Source organism: Mustela erminea, chromosome X (genome assembly GCF_009829155.1).
Source record: "Mustela erminea isolate mMusErm1 chromosome X, mMusErm1.Pri, whole genome shotgun sequence".
Taxonomy (NCBI): Eukaryota; Metazoa; Chordata; class Mammalia; order Carnivora; family Mustelidae; genus Mustela; species Mustela erminea.
The window spans coordinates 102,278,475-102,301,115 of record NC_045635.1 but is presented as its reverse complement, the minus strand read 5'-3'; positions in this window follow the sequence as shown (position 1 = coordinate 102,301,115).

The window sequence follows — 22,641 nt, the reverse complement described above, 5'->3', positions numbered from 1 at the left end:
ATTCTACCCAGCTGCATCCTGAAGGGAGAATGGTATACTACACTATAGTGCACTATTTTTCAAACTGGGTTACAGCCCATTAGTGAATTGTGAAATAAATGTAGTAGGATAAGACTCACTTATTTTTCCTTTTCTTTCTTTCTTTTTTTTTATTGAAACATAATAGGGTAGAAAATATTAGAGTGCATTGTCCATAGTACCGGTAGTACTAGTTTATGACTTTTTTGAGTCTGAGTTTTGTGATCATAGCCTGTGTGTGTGTGTGTGTGTGTGTGTGTGTGTGTGTATGTATCTATTGTGTATGTGTCATTTATGTGTGTTTTTACTGGGTCATATGTAAAATGTATTTTTTACTAAAGCCTATGGTCAAAAAAGTTTGAAAGCTACCATGTTAATGGGAAAAGTATTCATTTTTTACAGTTACACAAATCTGGTTTCCAGAAGTGTACCCCAGCATTGGAGGTGGGAGGAAGATTGGTAGGAGTGATCCTCCCAGGCAGGGAGAGAAATTATTTCTCTGATGTGTTTAGAAGTGCCAGTTTATGTTAATCATGAAAAAGAACAATCAAAGTCAGTGTTATTATTCTAAAGTTCTTTTCTAATGATGTACTTCCTTGTTTCCTGCACCCATGATCTATTGTGCCTGATACATAGTAGGTACACAAATATTTTTGAGTAAATAAAGCTAAGATTTCTTTCTTTAGGCTTTTTACCTATCTTATCATAATTTGGGGTTACATTGGCATGGTGGTCAACACAGACTTCAGTCTTTTTGTATTTGAATCTCTAGAAAGTCTTCCTTTAGTTCACCTTTGTTGACTCAATTTTTGAATATATATAAGAATTTTCTTTAATCTGGCTCTGTTGATTTGGGATAATTGTGATCCCAATTCTGTCTTAGCTTACTTTCCCAGTTTTATGAACTCTGGAACAAAAAATAAACCACCACCAATAACAAAAATAAGTAAAATAAAATAAAAGCTAACAGTCAATTAAAAAAAAAACTACAATGACAACAACAGAATGCCCTTTATATATCTTTACGCAAACTTGACTCAGACTACTTTAAGACAAGTAATATCGAATGATGTGCTGCAAAAATCATATACATTATAAACCTAGTATTCAGATATTTTCCATTTAGTTCACTAATTTTAGATTAATAATTCTGTTGGCTGACTACAAGGTGGATTCTCAAGGATTCCAAATGGTACCTTTTGCCCTATCTGGTTGGTCCCAAATGTGCACTTTTAGTTAAAAAGCGCATGCCTGGTTAACACAATTAACTTCCCCACCAAGCAATCAACACTAAGCTTTACTTGTGGGAATCAAAAGGGCAAAAACATGGCTGACGAATGACTAAATGAGTCTGGAGGTGGCTAACTTAGGGAAAAATTGCTGAGAATATTGCCGGAGGTATAAGAGTAAACTGATTTTTAAATACGAAGTTTCCCATGTTGTATAATTCAGAACTCACACAGAGTTCTTTTTTAGATTAAGTTTATCTTCTCAGCTTGCTGATTTCTGTTCTGTACAATCTTTCAATTTAAGGAACTTCATAGCCATTGTTCCGTCTTATCCTTTCTTCCCTCACATCTGATCCAAGGAAAAGCTCTTTCTTTTAAGTCAACCATAACTAGGTTCAAATTCTGCCTCTGCCTCTTAGCACATTTTTCTCAACAGTAAAATATCTTGTAGTAAGTACTCAAAAAATGTTTATCTCTTTTTTCATCTTCCTTCACAATACCTTTCTAATTTGTTTCATTGCTACCATTATCATTAATCACTTCATACTCAAAATACTGAAATAAATTTCTAGATCAATGGGATGTTAACCTTTTTATTGTCCCAACATAATGGAGATATGACAGGTTCTTATCAACTTACCAGTAAAGTGGTTCCCCATTCTAGTGATTATCATCTGGACATGTATGTGGGAAAGGAATTTATCATAATCTAAAGGAGCTGTATTTTGAAACAAACAAAAGAAGAAGTGTATGAACAAAGAAACACACAAGCCCCCAGAGATTCTGATTTACTTCTGTGGGCAGCTGCCCGTATGTCACATAGAATCACTGTCAACTTTCTTGACTTCAAGATCCTCCAAGATTTGGTTCTGTCTACCATAAAACAACAGGTGATAATAACTGGCACTCACACAGAACTTTACAGTATTAAAACTCTCTCATATATATTTTTAATTCCCCTCTAACATACCATATGGTAGGGATTGATATCCCTATTCTACTGATGAGGAAATGGGCTTAGAAGAGTTAGATAATCTGATAGAGCTGACAGAGAGAGTATGGGGCAAAATAGAATTTAAAACCTAGGTCAGTCTGGTCACAAAATAAATAGTCTGGGTACTGGTTGCTGTTTGTCCTCTCTGGTTCCCAGTACTTATCTGGTCTTTAGCTTCTGGGCTCTTGAGCTTGATTTATGCCTTTAATTAGCACATTTATTTCTCAGATTTGGGGCCCTGATCTGACATGGCTCTAGTTTCTCTGCAGGTCCCTGTATTATACCACTGCCCTTAAGACTCAGGTCAGACTGTTTCTTTAGACTTGGGAGTGTTCTTAATCCTCTCTTCTGTCACTTCAAATCCTCCATCCTTTAAGGCCTCACTGGATTCCTAGTCACCACAAGGCCTTCTCTGAACAATTCAACTCAGTTTTTCTCCCTTGTCTGCCTACCTTAAGCATTTCTTTGTACTGCATAAATGAGCATTTTTTTCATAAATTTATTTTTCTAATAATTGTCCCATGGGAATTCTTTGTCTTTTCTCTAGGTTGTAGATTCTTGGCAAGAACTATATCTCATACATTATTGTACCCCTCATAAGGTCTGATATGCTGGATGCTCATGTACTTACGAATGGAGACAACTTTGATGAAGATAAAATGTAAATGACCCTGTATTCTGAAATGTTCCTCAAACATGAGAACCTCCATGGGAATCTTAAGGATTTTAGAACCTGTCTAGAGGTTCTTTTCATTTGTTTGGTTTTGGTTTTGGTTTTGGTTTGGTTTGGTTGCATTCATTGCATGTCATCTTGACAGACTTTGAGATGATGTCTTGCTGCTGAAGCAGAGCCCATGGAGGGCTAACTTTATGATACAATGAATGTAATTTTCTAATTTTTCTGTGACCTTTTTAGAAGGTTGTATTGAGGTCATCTTAAAGGCCTTCCAATCTCTAAGATATTTAAAAACCATTAGTACCTATTTTCTTCAATTCTATGCTTCTTATACTCTCAGGGCTTATCACAGTGGTAGATACATAGCAGGAACTCAATAAAGTGTGTGGAATGATGTTGTGATATTTATATCTTTTGCTATGAAAGCTTGTAGTGGTGAGTGACTAAGAGCATACTTCTGGGGGTGCCTGGGTGGCTCAGTAGATTAAAGCCTCTGCCTTTGGCTCAGGTCATGATCTCAGGGTGCTGAGATCGAGCCCTGCATTGGGCTCTCTGCTCGGCAGGGAACCTGCTTCCTCCTCTCTCTCTGCCTGCCTCTCTGCCTACTTGTGATCTCTGTCTGTCAAATAAATAAATAAATATTTAAAAAAGAGCATACTTCTGGAGCTAGACTGTATGGGCTTAAATACCAGCTCTGGCACTTATTAATAACCTTAGGAAAGTCACTTTAATTTTTCTCAGTTTCTTTACCTATGAAATGGGAATAGTAATAGTAACCACATCCCAAGGTTTTTGTGTATATTAGCTACAATAAATCTATCTAATAAAATTCACATAATAAATCTAACACCTGGAACACTGCAAGTATTTGTTGCCATAGCATCCTCTTTTTCTCTGCAGTCAGTATCTCTGTTTTATTTCACTGCTTGTCCATGTCTTCTGTATCACATATAACTTATAAAAAATGTGGCCAGTATTTATATATAGTATTTTCCAATTGTGTCCCTTGTCTTTCTTTCTGTGATTTTCCTCAGTGTGCTGAATCCTTAATATCTGTAATTACTATAGAATCAGCTGCTGAAATGTACCCTCATATGTGTGAGCGGTGTGAATGTGCAGCTATTAGGAAAACGGTACAGAAAAAGTAATAAAGTTGAATCAATTTGCATTATTCATACATCATCCTTAATGTCTTTAAACAGTTCCATTTATTGGGTTTAGTAAACTCAGAGCAAGGTTGGTATGTTGCCTGGATATTTTAGTGATTTTTCAACTTTAGACTAACTGTTCTCTAAATCTTCTCTGCAGCTGCTAGTTGAAGCCAGTCTAATATGTTCTTTAATGGGTTTCAGACTAAATCATTTTCTTGACTGAAGAACCAAAGAGTCCTATATTTAAAAGCAGATTTTCTTTTCTTTTTTTTTGAGTGAGGCATTTGATAGATACCATATACGTATTCACAGTGCATCATCCCTCCCAGTTTTAAAGAGTTAATATGATACTTTTTCTGTTGCCTTTCCTTGTGATGTCCTTAATAGAAATCTGAATGATCCTATGTGCTGGAAGGCAAAAATGAGGGCTTTAACCACTATTCATACCCCTTTACTTACTCTGACAAGCCTTATTGTGGCAATGGTGATGGCAGATGATGTTATAGAATGCAACTTCTGGCTTTCTGAAGAATAAAGGGATTTGATCTTATAATTATATTTTAGTACTTGAGCATTAAAATTCCTTTTAGAATGGGATTGGGAATGAGACTAGATAATTTAAGTAAATATGGGGAAGCATAGCATAATTGTTAAGCTTACGTGCTTTGGAGACAGTCTGCCTGGAGAAACACTGGCTCTGTTAATCCGTGTGGCCTTTGGCAAATTACTTAACCTCCTTGTGCTTCAGTTTGTACATCTGTAAATAAGTTAATAAATGTAAAGCATATGCAGGAGTACCTGGCATATAGTTAGTGTGCAATAAATGGTTCTATTATTACTCATGGGTAATCTATAGAGCTTTGTTGATGAGAGAGGGTAACTTATTTTTTTAAAGATTTTATTTATTTATTTCACAGACAGAGATCACAAGTAGGCAGAGAGGCAGGCAGGGCGGGGGGGGGGGGGGGCGGGAAGCAGGCTCCCTGCTGAGCAGAGAGCCCGATGCAGGGCTCAATCCCAGGACCCTGAGATCATGACCTGAGCTGAAGACAGAGGTTTTAACTCACTGAGTCACCCAGTTGCCTCCGATAGTTATATCTAGAGAACTTTCTAAGGAAGATTCTAGCAAACTTTTAGTTCTCATCTGGTGCTGGATTAGAATTTACCTATAGGCATAATCTGGTAGCACTATCCCTATGCAATTAGAGAATCAATTTCTTAATAGAATGTGATGGATAAGATAAGCCTGCAGAGTACAATTTCTCTCTGGATATCTTTTTTCTTGTCTACCCTCGCAAGGCTATATAGTTGGCATAGGCTGACCTTGAAAACATGCTCTGAAAATCTCACTATAACTGTAAGCATGAATGATAAGATAGTATAGTGAAAACAGCATGGATTTGACTACCATTTGTATTCAAATGTAGTATGTAGTATCATATACTACAGAGTCTGGGAACTCTAACCCCACTCCCAGCTACAAAACATCAGAGATACTGGATAAAATTAACTTATTCACCAAGTATTTTTTTTAAAGAAGAGATTTATTGACATGTAGTTTATATACTATACAATTCACTCATTTAAATTGTGACAGTAAACATTTTTTAATATACTCCAAGATGTATGCAGTCTTTACCAGAGTCAATTTTAGAATATTTTCATGACCTCAAAAAGAAATCCGATACCCTTTAGCTATTAAACACCTTTCCTGTTGCCAGGAAGTGTTCTAGGCACTGGAAAAAGAAGTAAGCCTCATAGGCACAAATTCCTGGTCTCATAAGACTCCATAGAGTTTACATTCTGGTGAATAGAATAAACAGTTTTCAATGCATGGTTGAGTTTTCAAGACAGAAAAATATTTCCAGGGGCCAAGCATAAAAAGGAAACTGAAAACTAGAGTGGTACCCGTGAGTTAACACTGTGGTTCCCTTGAGCATGTTGGAAGTTTGGATATTAGTGACAAAGATTGGTGTTCTAACCCCACACACTGTATGAGATTTGAGACCAAGACCTCCATGTAAAACTGGGTATCTCAAAGTGCTTTATGTGCAGTGAAAGAGTGTACTAGGAAACCTCTTCTTTTTCACAAGGGAAGATGGCAAGGGAGTTTGTCTGTCTCAGGCTGCATTCCTGGCAAAGAAAAATGTCTTTCCTGATGATGTGTAATCATGGGCCTGCCCTAATGTGGCTTTGGAATTTGAATTTATACTCCTTTCATAGTCTAGAAATATACAAACAAAAAACAGTAGCATAAAAGTGCTGGCATTTGATGCCAGTTGTTCCATGTGAAAAATTCTGCCATCATCCAAATTCCAGCTGGCAGAAATAAGACAGGGAGAGAAGAGACCTGCAGTAGATATCTTGAAACATGAGATAAAAGCCTAACATTGAGAATTATGGGAAAATGAGACAGATCTGAGATCTGGGTTCTTGATGATAATGGAGCCACCATCATTATCTTGATGATAAAAAGAGCCACCATACTGGCCCTTGATTTTCTACATTAACATAAGAGAGAAATACACTTCTACTTTGTTTACATTAATTTTTGCTATTTACAGCTGAATCTAATACCAGTTAATACATATCGTGTGAATAAAACAAAGGCATTTTCAAATAAACAGCAACTTAGAGTTTACCTCTAAAAGACCATCACTGAAGCTACTAAAGGATGTATTTCAGGAAGAAGAAAATTAACTGAAAGGGAAGGCATGAGAAGCAAAAACAGGTTTTTTTAGTAAATAAATTCGTATATATGTGAATAAGTCAAAAGTAGCATTGATGACACAAAACAATTATAATAATTTTGATGGAGTATAGATTTTTAAGTTAGAAAATAGGGATCAAATCCAACCTTGGCCAAAGACAAATTACTTAATTTCAAATAACATACTTGATTTCCATTTTCTATAGTTATCTTCAAACTTTCTATAGGATCTTGCTAATGGTATCAGAATGCAAAATTTTTTGGCTAAGATATTTTTCCCCTGGACAGTACTTGGCTGGACACTGTTAAAGGTCAATATTTGTCCACTGACTATATTTTTCCTATGTCTGTTTGTTCAATTCCCCCTTCTCATAGCACACATTCTTCCTTTAGCTGTATTAATTAAGTTAATCAGGTTACAATCTAATTCTGCTAGCTTACAAAAATTGTTTGTTGAAAATTATTTTGCCTATTATTCTTCTAATTTATTATGTATTTTTTAAAATTAATCCTGAAGGCAATCTTATTGCCCTCATTTTGAACTACTTGTGTATATATGTGGGGGCTGGGGTAGTTTACTGTAGGCTCCTATATGAAGTCAGTATTAGTGATCCACCACTGATTATTCGATTAAGATGCATTTTGGGGGTGCCTGGGTGGCTCAGTGGGTTAAAGCCTCTGCCTTAGCTCAGGTCATGACCCCAGGGTCCTGGGATCGAGCCCCTCATCGGGCTCTCTGCTCAGCAGGGAGCCCGCTTCCCTCCCTCTCTCTCTCTGCATGCCTCTCTGCCTACTTGTGATCTCTGTCAAATAAATAAATAAAATCTTTTTTTAAAAAGATGCATTTTGGCTTAGCCTCATCACTGTGGAAAATAAAAATGGCATACATGTTGTTCTTCCAATAGTGGGGAATGAATTTGCACCGAGTCACCCACACATTTGTTTACAAATTTCTAGTGGCTGAATTACAGGGTGTGCATGATATTTCAGCAGCCCAGACCCGTGGGAAAAGAGAAGTTTGGGATGTGGCAGTGTCAAGGCCTAAGGTGAATGATGCACCTGTAGTACTGCATTTTGGGATGGGAACCAAAGTCCAAAGTGAACTGGTTTGGTGGAATTTAGCTCCCCATTGGTGGTCTGGGTTTACATCCAAGGATGATCTCATTGGTGAAATTTGGCATTGATGTAGGACCACTAGAGGCATTCAGGAGATAGTGTTGTTTGAAAAATCCTTCAGGTTTGAAATGGGTCTCCAGGCTGTATCAGAAAGTACAAAGAAAAAAATTCAGCTCCTAAGTATGACTGTTGGCAATTGCTAAATAGGGAATTGGGATTCCAGCCACATGGGGCTGAGGTTAACACAGTATCTACAAGGTATTATTTAACACCCATGCCAGAAGCAGAAAGACTAGATGACTTAAAGATAACACTTAAAACTTATATGCCACGATCTTCTAAGAACTTAGAGCATAGAGTGAGGGATGGGGGTCTGAGATGTCTAAATTTATTCAGTACTTCTGATAAGATGAACTCCCTAACATAAATGGAGTTATAGAGAGAAAATTATTACTTTTTGAGAGTACTTCTAGAAGTTTTTTGGATCCATGTAATCTACAATTGAATTTGAAAATTATGGATGAGCTTCAGGTGACAATGATGAAAGTTAAGGATTGTGTATATAATCTTATATATGGCATATATATAAGATATAACTTATATAAAGATATATAAATATAATATATAACTTCTCTCATTATAGATGTTTGGCTTCTGTGATGAGAGGAAATACAGGTTTTGAGTGCCTAAAAAAAGGTTGCATATGTCTGGAATTGGTTTGGAGAGCTGGTATCTCCATGGCTACAAGAGAATCCAGCAGCAGAAGGCTAATAGTAAAAGGACAGGCTGAGACATCTATCTCCAAATATATTTCTTGAATTAAATCTAAATTGATCAAAAATACTTTTGAACAAAATCCACTCCCAGATTCTGACCTTGATTATTGTTTCTTTTTATTTAAAAATCATGAGTTCAACTATCAGATCTTTGTTTAGTGACTACTAAGCTAATATTTCTTCTCTCCTAAGCTAATATTTCTTCTCTCCTTCTACTTCTTTTAAATCCCCCAAATATTTCTAGTGATCTACGGATATATCCAATTGGATGTCATATGGGGCCCTCAAATTTGGCAGATATGAAAATGAGCTCACCACCTTCCCTCTTTCCCTTTTTGTATTTCCAATTTTTGCATATTGTATTGATTCACAGGCTCAGACCATGAGAGTTTTATGCTTACCTTCAATTTCATAGCTGGTAAATGGCAGAGCTAGCTCTAGAATCCAGATCTTCTGATATCAGTCTTGTAGTGGATTGGGCCAGGTGTCAAATGATCAAAGCTTTGAGTCTGATAATCAAGGACATTTACACTTCAGCTCTGAATCTACCTTTCTAACCTCACTGCCCAACACTTCTCACATTCTCTTTGCCTAATAATGCCATGCTTATTTTAGTTTGACAAGCATGCCTGGATTTTTGGTTCCCATGAGTTTGTTCACACTGTTCACCTGGGATGTCTTCCCTAATGCCCACATCCAGTCTTGTAAGATCTTTATAGACTAGCGCAAGAATAATCTTCTACCAATTCTTTTCTAATTCATCTTGATTAGAAGTACCCTCTCCCTCCAATAAATGACTATAGCAACTTGTCTATATGTCATTCATCATGCTTATTACTATTTACCTGGTATTGTTTACCTTCTTTGGTTGGTTTATCATTTATTGAGTGTTCATCATTTGCCATTTCTATTTGAAATTTCTGTTGAAATGTTCACCACAGTGAAAAAGTTGCTCAATGTCACTGGCCTCATAGTATTCTTTGTCTAATCATAGGAGAAAGGTAAGGTAAAAAGCAATGGCATTAGGGTTTACAGTCACAGTCATAGAGTGAAGAGCAGGTGCTATTGTATCCTAGAGAAGTGCACCTTACCCAAACTTTATCATTCTAATAGGGACAATCAGGAAAGGCTTCGTGGAGGACTTGACGCAGTAACTCCTTTAGGGCAAAGCCCTTGCTTGAACCCTCTAGCTCTGTGCTGTGTACTGAGTAGGCCTCTCTGGCACTGTTGCATTTCCTTTCTGGGGCTACTCCTTTATTTAAATGTAGTCAGTTATACTTCATTCTTTTCCTGATATTGGGAGTGCAGTTATAATTGCTCCTCAACAGTGGGTATCTAATGTTAGATTGAAAATATGAGTTACGGTCTTTCCTAAAGACCTCCTTTCATATGTGTTACCTTTTACATGTGTCCTAGTATTAAATCGCAATGTGGATGACCACATGCTCACTGTAAAACAAATTCACATAACAGATAAGTCTTGAAGAGCAGCCTGTTTTCCCCTCATGGCAGTCATCATGGTTTGTCATTATGTATATATAATTATTTCATATATATCCATCTTCTATACAAGATCAAAAACTCCATGAGGGAAGGTATTACTTCTGTGTTGCTCAGATTTGTATCCCCAGGGTCTAGCACAGTTCACGGTACTTAGTAGCCATACAATAAGTATTTATTGAATGACTGAATGAATTGCTTAATCAGCCAAAATTTGATATACTTTCTTACCACTTATTTTAAAAGATTGCTTTATCGATCGATATTGGAACAAAAAATGATGAGTGATGAGAAAGTCTTTATATTATAGGTTCTCTTTTTTTTAAAGGGAGGAACATTGTGTTTTGCCATAAAAAGACAAGAGACATACAGATATACATGTGTATTCATGACCTCCTAATGGGTCTCCCTACTTCTACCCCTGTTCCTCTAGAGTATATTCTCAGGATAGCAGCCAGAGTGATCATGTTAAAAATGTAAACTAAATCATGTTACTTCTAAAACCCTCTACACACTCAAGGTAAGGCCAAACTCCTTACTATGACCTATAAAACCTTCCATGAACCTGCCCCTGCCTACCCTCCTCTTCTTGCTTATTTTACTCTAGCCACACTGGTTTTGTTTCTATCTCTTGAACTCGCCATGTTCTTTCTCTTCTGAGGAACTTGGTAATTCTTTACCACTGGCTAGAGTGTTCTTCCCTGGATATTTTGATGATTTGCTTCCTCCTCAAAGAACCCTTCACTGGCCACCCTGTCTAATATAAACTCCATCAGTCACCATATAGATATATACATATATATATATGTGGAACTAGGTAAAAAAAATTATATATATATACATACATATACATACATATGTATGTATATGTATGTTTATATATTTACATGTATATATATTTATACATACATATATACATATGTGTATATATGTATGTATGTATATATAATTTTTTATGTATATATGTATATATATAATTTTTAATGTATATATGTATATATATATATAATTTTTTTACCTAGTTTTTTACCTAGTTCCATTTTTATTGCTATTATCGTTATCTGAAATAACTTTATTTATTTGTTTACTTTTGAAAGACCAGTCTCCTCTACTGTAATATAACCTCTATGAGGGTAGAGATTTTTGTCTGTTTCGCTCATTGTTGTAACTCTGGCACTTAGAATAGAGTCTGGAATAGAGTACACACTCCTTAAATACAATATGTATCTTTTATTTATATTTATATCAATATTGAATTAATAACTATTTTATTGTTATCTACTTCAAAAGACTATAAGCTTTTAGGGGCAGGAACCATGCCTATTTTCCTTCAGCATTTTAGCCCCAGTGTCTTGAAGGCTGCTTAGAATTACAGTAGATATTCAATAAGCGTGCTTGAATCAAACATAGTCATACCCATAGAAACATGGATTAAATGGACCCTCAATTTATTAACATTATATATCCCTTTCTGAAATGACAAACACTCCAGAAAGCACCCCAAAAATTGAAACAAACTTTGTTTACAAACCTCCAATCTAACTAATGTGCAAAGGTGATTCTTTTTTCTACCCCACCTTTGGTAACCTCTTCGGTTTCTCCAACATAAAACTAGTCATTTACCAAGTCAGAGAGTTTGTATTTTTGGATTCACCCACTCCTTTCCATGCCCACTGACATTCTCCTAGTAAAGGCTCTCATAGCCTTTTGTCTGGACTTTTTTTTAAAGATTTTATTTATTTATTTGACAGAGATCACAAGTAGGCTGAGAGGCAAGCAGAGAGAGGGGGAAGCAGGGTCCTCGCTGAGCAGAGAGCCCCACCAATGTGGGGCTCGATCCCAGGACCCTGGGGTCATGACCTGAGCTGAAGGCAGAGGCTTAACCCACTGAGCCACCCAGGTGCCCCTTTTGTCTGGACTTCTACAGAAACCTTGTAACATGTCTTCTTGCCTTCTGTCTTCCTTACCTCCTAGCCATCCAACATAGGATGCCAGATTAATCTTCTGAGAGTTTATTTTGGTCATATAATTTCTTCATTCAAAAAACTCTAGACCTACAAGGTATATGAGGCCTTGTACAATTGAACCCTGTCTACCAAATTAAGCATAGAATTCTCACCCTCACATTCAAAGCTCTCAGTGGTATTCTACCAATCTAATTTTCTAGCTTTACTTCTTATTATCCAGGCATGAACCCTATTCTTCAAACTTTAAGTACTTGCTTATCTTGGAGACATTCATGACTCTAGTTGTGCTGTTTCTCCTAACTCAAATGCCCTCTTTTTCATATTTGTTTGCTAAGATCCTTTCAATTGTATGTTAAATATCATCTCTTCCTTTCATGCTATCCCTAAGGGAAAGAAGATAACCACCTAAATAGATGGCTTTCATGGTAGGTAAACTAATATGAGCTGAGTCTTACACCAAAATAAGTCACGAATGTCTTTGGCATGCAAAGCTCTGTGAGGGCATGGAATGTATCTATCTTGTTCCCCATTACCTGCCTAATTCCTAGCAGTTTCTGGCACAGTAGGTACTAAATAAAACTGTCATAAATAAATATTGAATGGTCTAGAGAAGAAGAAAATCATATACCATATCATATGCTTCTTGAAGACAGGGAATTCTTTTCTAAAATTAAGCTTGTGTCCCTTACAGTCTTACATAGTAGATGCTCAAGAACTATTTGTTAAATTTAATGGAAAACATAGTGTCCTACAAACAGTGTCATTACTTGAATACTGATTATCTTTGAACTCAGTTCGTACTGGGCCAGTGTCACTTACAAGATGTAGGTCTAGGGGAAAATGATGTATTTCTATTTTACTGAAAGATTCAGGAAAGATGGAGTCAAAAGAGGCCAAACTGAGGGCCTCATGGAGTCAGTTAAAATCTCTACATAAAGAAGACTGACTGGAAAACACTCAAAGGCCAAATAAAGTTCTCAGGAAGATGATCAGTCCAATGAAGCATTAGTTTTTACTGTTTATCACCAGTGAATCATTTCAATTAGTTGTTTGTGAAGGGAGTTAGAACATCTTCATCTTGTGCTTTCTGAACCCTGTAACTTGGTCCAGCCATGTGAAACAATGAAGCAACAAAAAGAGTCCCATGGTTGGGCGCCTGGGTGGCTCAGTGGGTTGAGCCTCTGCCTTCGGCTCAGGTCATGATCTCAGGGTCTTGGGATCGAGCCCCGCATCGGGCTCTCTGCTCAGCAGGAAGCCTGCTTCCTCCTCTCTCTCTCTCTGCCTGCCTCTCTGACTACTTGTGATCTCTCTCTGTGTCAAATAAATAAATAAAATCTTTAAAAAAAAAAAAGAGTCCCATTGTGGAAGAGTGGAAGAGGTAAAAACTTGAATTGTGTTAACATTGATGTTATTTGATGCCTTTCTTCACTTGTCTCTTTTTGATTCCTGTATAGGAGCACAGGGCTCTTGTTCTAGTTATTCTTCTGTACCCCATATTATGCAGCAGACCATCTATGATCTGGGCCTTTTCCCATATACTTTTTGAAAATCCAAACTGACATAGTTGCAGGTTGTCAAAAACCAATGTGGAAGAAAAAAATAAATCAAGGTGTTAAGTGATTGCTTCTGTCTTCAAGTATGATATCCTTGCATTTTAATGGATTTTTTAAAAGTGAAGTCTTTACCTAACAGAAAAACATAATCAGAGGAGTTTCAAGTGATAAGGAAGGGTAGAACAAACCAGGACAGTGTGGTGTAGCCCATCTGACCCTGAGTCCCCTGAAAACCAAATGCAGTTACATTAGCCAAGACTCTCAGGGAAAGAACTGACATGCTCACTTGTTAGTAGGTCATTTGGGGATATCTTTAAAGCACTCAGAACTCATCAAAGACAAGTACTATTACTTGGAGCTAGAGGAGGTAGCTTGAAGGTAATAAAGTAGAAATACCACTTTATCCTGAAGGTGGTAAACACATGGAACCCATAACCTTAGGAAATGACGCAGGCTGAAAATACAAAAAAGGTTAAGAAGGACTGAGAGAAATTGGATTCTATATCCAAGGGAAACATACATATGTAGCGGACCTTTCAACTTCTTAAGGGGATGTCATAGATGACATCCTCTTATAAGGTTCCTATTTGGCTTGATGATAGAATCAAGAATAGTATTTCTTAAATTCTCATCTTAATTCTTTTGGAAGTGTCATTCTTTCTTTTTGTCTCCCTTTTAAAATCTACCCTCCCCCCGCTTTGCTCCTTCCCCTTCCAAATCCAGAAGCATTTCAAATATTTTCTGTCCCCATCAGTCCCAGAATTCTGAGCACCTAGAGTTGCACTGTCCAATATAGTAGCCAGTAGAGACACATGGCTACTTAAATCTGAATTTAATTAAAGTTAAATGATCAATATTTTAGTTCTAACTAAATTTAGTTCTAACTAATATTAGTAACTATTATTTAGTTTCTTGGAGTAGAAAAATTTCAAGTGCTCACATGGTGCCACGTGACTAGTGGCTCATCTACTACGGCTCAGATAAAGGATTTTTCTATTATTACAGAAAGTTTCACTGGATAACACTGAACTACATTTCCATTCCCCACTCTTGCAAAGGCCTAGACATTCATAAATTTGGCAATAGAAATATTTCTTAATACATATTATCAAAGTACTGCACTCAGATTTTTACATACATAAATTCATTTAATCCCTTCAACATTCTTATGAGCTAGATACTATTACTATCCTTATTTCATAGATGAGGAAACTAAGTCTCAGAGAGATTAAATAACTTGTCTGAAGCCACACAGCTGGTAACTGACAGAGCTGGGCCTGGAATCCGAGCCTGATTTCAAAGCCCGTGCTTTTAAGCGCTCAGCTAGACTGTCTCCCATCAATTCCTTTCTTCCTCTAAGATCATGTTGTCATCATCCTTCTGATATCACACAGGAAGGGGATGACTTTGTTTGGAAAGACCCTAACATCCATCCTGTTTTGAGCCCCAAAGATTCAACTTGAACAACTCTCTTCTCTCACCTATCACTCAGCTGTTGTTTCCTCTGTACTTCCCATCTCTCCTTTCCTATTCTGAAACATGAATATTATGAGAAGTGAGGGTGCCTTACTGATTCATTTCTTAAAGTAAACCACACCAACATTGCTCTACATCAAACTGCTTTTCCTCTATAGCCCTGTGTGGACAAATGTTGGAGAGAGGACAGATAAAATAGAAGTCTTCCTGACAACAATGAGTGCCAGTGCTTTAGAAAAGAAAATGTGCTTATTTTGGAAGACTATAAGAATTTTAACCTCCTCCTCTCCAAACCCAACCCAACCCTGAGATTTACACAGTACCCTGTCTAAAACTCAGGCGAAAAGGTCAGTATTTGTCTACATTATCTGTCTGCCTGTATTCATCTGTATATCTGTATTTTCAGTACATCTTCAAACATCCCATAATACTACAAAACAGATATTTTACTCACAAATTTATCTCAAGTATTTCCTAAAATGGCGTGCTATGGGATAGTATTACACAAGATATTAAAATGTGTTCTATAGGGATGAAAGTCTTTAGAGATCAAATGTACTTGGGAATTACTGGGTTAAAAATGCTAAGCAGATTTCTTTAAGGTGGGGCTTCTCAAAGTATTGATGTAAATTGAGTTAAGCCATTTTCCTGCTCAAAACTGCCTAATCCCTACCACAGTTTACAAGGCCCTACATGAGCTGGCACCTGCCTTCCTTTTCAGTGTCCTCTGGTATCCTCTCCCCCTTAACACTACCCTCTAGCATGTCAGCTTACTTGCTGTTCCTTGAACACACTAAACTCTTTCCTGCCTCAGGGCTTTCCCTCCTTGTTATTTCAATGAGATAGTGTATAAATTTCAGATCAAATATCACCTCCTTGAGGAGCCCTTCCCTGTTGCTATCTAAAGTGGCTCCAATGGGGTGCCTGGGTATCTCAGTGGGTTAAAGCCTCTGCCTTCAGCTTGGGTCATGATCCCAGGGTCCTGGGATCGAGCCCTGTGTTGGGCTTTCTGCTCAGCAGGGAGCCTGCTTCCTCCTCTCTCTCTGCCTGCTTCTCTGCCTACTTGTGATCTCCGTCTGTTAAATAAATAAATAAAATCTTCTAAAAAAAATAAAATAAAGTGGTTCCAACATATCCTCTTATCATGCTCAATCACATCCCTTCGTTTTATTTAATTCAAAGCATTTATTGTCTTACTATGATTATCTCATTTATTTATTCATTGACTTCTATATTTTGTCTTTCCAACTAAGATATTAGCTCCATGAGGGCAGGGGCCACATTTGTCTTATTCACCATTCTGTCTCCAGATCCTGCAATAGTGCCTGAAACACTTGTTAAATTGAAATTGTAAATAATGATTGAAATGGTAAATAATTGAAATTATTAAAATGGATTGAAATTATAAATAATGTCCATATATGTAAAAATGTATGCTCAGTTTGAGCATACAACCTTCTCCCTTCAACACACACACACAAATTAACTCTGAACTCATAGTCTACAATATACAAGTCAGAAAACAATGATCTAAATTGTTTGAGGATTTACTTTTCTAATTTGGCAGTTAATAATTTCCCTTAAAATTGATAGAAACTTGAACAATTTTGACCAAAAAGCTGCCACAGTGTATAACCAAGAATAACAGCCAGCAATTTTTTTTCTTTCTTCCCACTTTCTCATCTTCTCCCGTCAAGTGCTCACATAAAGTTTCTCCATAGAAAGTTAGCAGAAAGATAAAAAAAGAAAAACACTAAAAGGAGATAGCAATAAATGCCTTTTTTCTGGGGGTGATCTGGTAACAGACCCTATTAGGGACAAGGAAATGAAACTGAGGGGTTACTCTACTTCCTCAAAATGTCAGTGAAACGAAATAGCAATGCAGAGCCTCCCTACCTGCAGGCACATAAGAGACTGTAACTAACAGGAATAGCAAGCCAGCACAACAGTTTTAATTTCATCTTGTGAACAGAAGGTGGCTAGACAGATGCGTGGTCCAATGTGATAATTACCAGTGTCTGCTCAGAATATAAACTTTCTTGTCTTCTGCTTTATTTTCTTTCCTAGTGAATGGGTTTAAAGAGCCATTTTTGAGATTTTTGTTAGGCTTTCTGCTTTTCTGCCAAGGACATTCATTAAATATTTAATGAAATTCTGGAAGTTGACTTTTTTTTTTTTTTTTTTAAAGATTATTTATTTATTTATTTATTTGCGAGAGAGTCAGTGAGAGAGAGCTTGAGGGAGGAGAAGGTCAGAGAGAGAAGCAGACTCCCCGTGGAGCTGGGAGCCCGATATGGGACTCGATCCCGGGACTCCAGGATCATGACCTGAATCGAAGGCAGTGGTCCAACCAACTGAGCCACCCAGGCATCCCGGAAGTTGACTTTTAATTATGATATGCAAGCAAGCTGCTTAGTCACAGGTCAGAGAAACAGTGTAGTATATCCAATGAGAGGGGTCTTTGACTGAAGCTAATTATAAAAGTAATGCTAATGTGAATTTTCAAAAAGGAGGGGATCAGATTCTAAGAATTATAGGCCAGTGATGTTGACATCAATCCTTAGTGGAAATCTCCAGTGGATTCATAAAGAAATGGTTGCAAACACTAAGAAAAGGCAGTGGTGGTCATGAGGGCCCATTATGGTTCACCAAGGGTTAAGTTATGCATAGTTAATTCCATTTTACTTGTTCAATAACAAACAAAGGCTTATCATAATTTAAATTGTAGCCATACCTCTTATTAACTGTGAGAGTGCAGGCAGTTGAAATCATCTCTTGTTTCCCCAGTTTTCTGATCTTTAATATCAAAATGAAAGTAACACTTATTTCATAGGATTGTTGTGAGGGGAGGAAGTGTTTATACAGGGGAAAATTTTTGGACAGTATCTAAGGACTTTAGAGCAATATCTAGTAATTGGTCAATAAATATTACCTATTATTTTTTGGATGCCTGGAATGTGAGCTGTATGGCAATAGTTTTAGGTGGTTCCTGTAACTAGTTGGATTAACTCCAGTGCGAACATACTAATTAAGGAATTTATGTCAATCAGAAAGGAAATTTCTGATGGTGTTTTGTTCATCATTTTTATCAATGATATGGCTGAATGTTTACATGTGAAAAGAGATCTAGAAAGATACAGTGAAAATAATAGTTCATTTAATATGTGCACATTTCAAGTCCCAATTCTTGGATTTAAAATCAACTGTACAAAGTAAGGTGCAGAAGATCAGGTCCAACAGGAGTTTCTATGTATAAATGCTAGAGGTTTATTTGTATATGCTCAATGTGAATTACCACTGATCAACCATGCTAATGGAGGCTTAGGCTATAGTGGTAGAAATGTAGTATACAGGAGAGGTATGTTGGCCTAGCCAGTCCTTTGGTAATTTAGGGTTCTTTTTTTCCCCTAAAGTTTAGGTGTGTATGTATTTATGTATTTAAGTAAACTCTACACCCAATGTGGGGCTTGAATGCACAACCATAAGATCAAGGGTTGCATGTTCTTCCAACTGAGCCAGCCAGGTATCCCTAGTAACACTTGGTTATAATGTTCTATTTTAAGAAATATTTTTGACCACTGGACATTTTTTGAAGATAAGAACTGTTTTAGTCATTGCTGTATCCCCAACATGTAGCATAATGCTTAGAATGTAGTAGATGTTCAGGAAATGTTTGACGAATAAAAAAATGAATAATCAAGCATAACTTATCCATAAAACATGACCAAGATGATGAAGAAGCCATAAGCTATGTGATATAAGGAGCTGTTGAAAATGCTGAAGCTGTTAAGCCTGGGGGTACACAATCATCTATCTTCAGATATTGTTATGTAGAAGAGGTATCAGAAATTCTGTGCAGTATGAGTTTAGTTTTAGAACAGATTTCAGCTAAATATGATAACATTTGTATGGCACTTTATAGTTCATTGAACACTTAACCATATATCACTTCATATGATTTTTATTTATTTTTAACTACCCTGTGAGGTAGTTACTGCAGAAATCTCACCACAATTTAATTAAAAACAGTAATAGCTAGCACTTATTTTGTGCCTATTGTGTGCCAACCATTTTGCATGTATAAATTCTTTTACATTTCATCAGATGAATTAGTTACTTTTATTTTCAGGTACACCTTACAAGACAACTAAGCTGAGGCATGGAGGAGTTACATAACATTCCCAAGACCACACATCTAGCAGCTAGCGGAGCCAAAGTTTGACTTCCTTCGATCTGGACTTCAGTCCACACACTGTTACACTACACTGCCTTTCACATTAACACCTTCTACAGAAGAGGAAACTGGGTTGTGGCTAGATCAAGGGATTTAAGATCACACGGATAAAAAGTGGCAGTCAGGATCTAAATTCTGACTAAATATCCATTTGTCTCTCTACTACCCATAGATCTTTCTTTTGTTGGATGAAATTTGGACTCTTTGGAGAAATTCCACAGCATGATCAGGTGCAGGGGCTAGAGACATATCTGTGAGGCGAACAGTGGAGGAGATGCCTACATAGAGTGTGAAAGGCCCTTTGGTGATATTTAAGGTTTACTCCCATTCAAGATTTTATGAGTTTATGAACACAGTATTTCAGGAAGAATAGAGGAAATCAGCGGAGGAGGAGAACAAGAAGATGAGGGAAGGTCAGTATGTATGTGCTTCTCAAAGTATGGTACTCAGAATATCCGTGTGAGAATCTAAGGTGCTTGTTCCATTTCAGATTTATGGGCTTCTCCTCAGACTTACTGAACCTATTTCTGGGGTAGAACAGACATATCAAGTGACTCTTATGACATATATTTTGAGAACACCTCATTTACATTTGACCAGGGCGAGATTAGCAAGAGTCTTCAAAGTCATGCTAAGGATAAATAAATAAACAAATGGTTTTAAGGGAAAGAGTGACATGAAAAGATTCTCTAATTAAGAAGTTCACCCTAGCTATAATGAGAAGGATAGGCATAACAAAGGTAAAAATGGAAGTGGGAGGAATAGACAGGTGTCTGTTTTAGTAATCCAGGCAAGATATATTTCTAACTCAGAAGAATAGTTAGAGATAGCATTGTGAGAGTCTCAGATTGGTATTATTATGTAGGATGCTGAAATTTTTGGTTCCTGTACTCTCAGTGACCCATCCTTCTTACGGTGTTCTGTTTCAAGAAAGAACAATAACCAAATGGGAATCTAATTACCACTTCAGTAATAGCTGAGTCAATACTCAATAATCCTTTAGTAAAAGAGAAGGGGATGATAGGACTTAAGCTAGAGGTTTAATGCAGTCTCTTACTTACTCCCCACTCCCTAATCCTAATCTTGAGATCTGTGTACTCATATGTGCCTGTTTGGAGCAGGATGTAAGTGGAGAGTGAGTGGGAAAGAGAGAGAAGCCAGGTCTCAAGAAGGGCCCTAAGTCCATTGACCCCACCAGATATATGGAGTGGCACAGAGAGAAAACAGAAAGAATGTCATGTTTGTTCCTGAGGCAAGAAGGTTAAAAAAAAGAGGAAGGTGTAGGAAAAGAGGATGACCGAATCTGTACCAATGATATAGACCCCTTCTAGAGGTACAAGTGAGAGAATGTCATGACTGGGTTCTGAAATGGTAACTATATCTACTGTTCAAATGTAACATGATCTATGTTTTAAGCTTTGCCCAATAAGTATATCAGTTCTTTTTCCCTTGTGCAGGTGTTGTTAAGGGGACAGAGGAAGAAGTTTCAAGAGAAGAGTGTAATTTCCCTCTGCAATACTCCAAGCAGAGAAGCTTTTATTATATGGTGACAGTATGTTCTCTAATTCCTGGCCGTAGTTCTAACATTCTAGCAGAAGGCATCAAGAAGAAGGCAGGGAGAAATTTTAGAGGATGTAGATAGATGCTTTTGAGCCAGTACCTCACTGGGGAAAAAAGAAGTCTGTCTCTTGGGTTCCTCAAGAAGCATTTCAAATCCTTATGCTGTGGAATAAGAATAAGCCAGTAGCTATGCTACATGACCATTCAACTAGAGTTTAATCCTTTTGACCAAGCTCAACAACTGTGAAGAATTCAGAATGCAGATCCAAGTCATCCATCCCTTAGTGACATTACAGAAAATGTCCCTCTCTGTTCCTTTACTTTTTGCCATTTGTTGATTAGAATGAATCATTCTTTACTAAAGAAAAGATCTCTCAGTCTCATGTTCCCTTTGTGAACTTGGCTGAGGTGATTTGGAGCTGCAGCCCAGTCCAAACCCCAATCAAAATTCCACCCACAAGTTTTCTTTCTTGAGAGAGTAGTCTTCTCGGGAATGAGCCTGGGAATCATTGCAGCCTAATCAGCTTGTCATCCCTTAGTGCCACATATTCTTGTCTTTGGCAAGCATTCATTCTGAGGTGCATCCTGTAAATCTCATGATGCTATCTTCTTTGAACTCATACTTATAAGAAGAAAATAAGGGGCTATAGAAAACTTATTTTTAAATTGAATTTAAGTAGTTTTGCCACATTTTAAATGTCAGACGGAACTGTTCCACAGTACAAATCTGCCAAGTCTATGCAGGCGGCTGTTTTCAATAGGACTGTTCATGCCCTATTGTACTAATCTTTTTTTAAACACACACCTTGCTGGAAAAGGCCAAGAACACCCACACAGGCAGTGGGCACTGTTACTTTTTTCTTGCTCCAAGTGGATGAATAGTCTCTTGTTTCATTTGTTGTGTTGTGCTGTGCCGCGTTTCCCAATCATTTTTTTTTTTCTCCTTGATGGACATTGAGCTTTCCTAGGACACACAGCAGGCGACAGTCCGTCTACTCTCCCACATGGCCATCCACTCCTCCAGCCATCTGCTCATCTATGTGCCTCCTCTTGATCACCCTCCCTTCTTCTTCCACATAGATTGGATCCTCAATTCAAGAATGATCAGGAATTACATGCAGTGAATGAGTGTGGTGATAATCTGGTGAGCTAGAACTCTGTTTTTTTCAACTATGAATACTGATATTCTTCGTCTTATTTAGACTTCTTCACCAAGGTGTACTCTGGTTACCAACAGATAATTTGTAAAGTCCTTAAGACAGTATCTGTGCCATATTAGGCAGGATGCTTACAGGTTTAAAACTCAGATTCTGGATTCAAACAATCTAGGTCCTGGTTCCTCTACTTACTAGCTATGTAATCCCAGAAAAGTTATATAACTTCTGTGAGACTCAGTTTCCTTATCTGTAAAATGGTGCTAATAATACCTCACAGTGTTGTTGTGAGGATGAAATGACATAACTGTCAAGTGTCTAGCAGAGTGTCTACAATACAGTAAATGCTTATGTCTATTGCTTTTAGTAACTCTAAGTGTTCAATAAAATATTAGCTACAAGTGACATTTATTATTCAATTTTATTATTCTTTAAGCTGTATGTCATCATTATGCCAGTTAGTGCTTATTGATTCTACATCTGTATTCTTAGACAATCAACAGATATTTTGAGAGTTCTATTTTTGT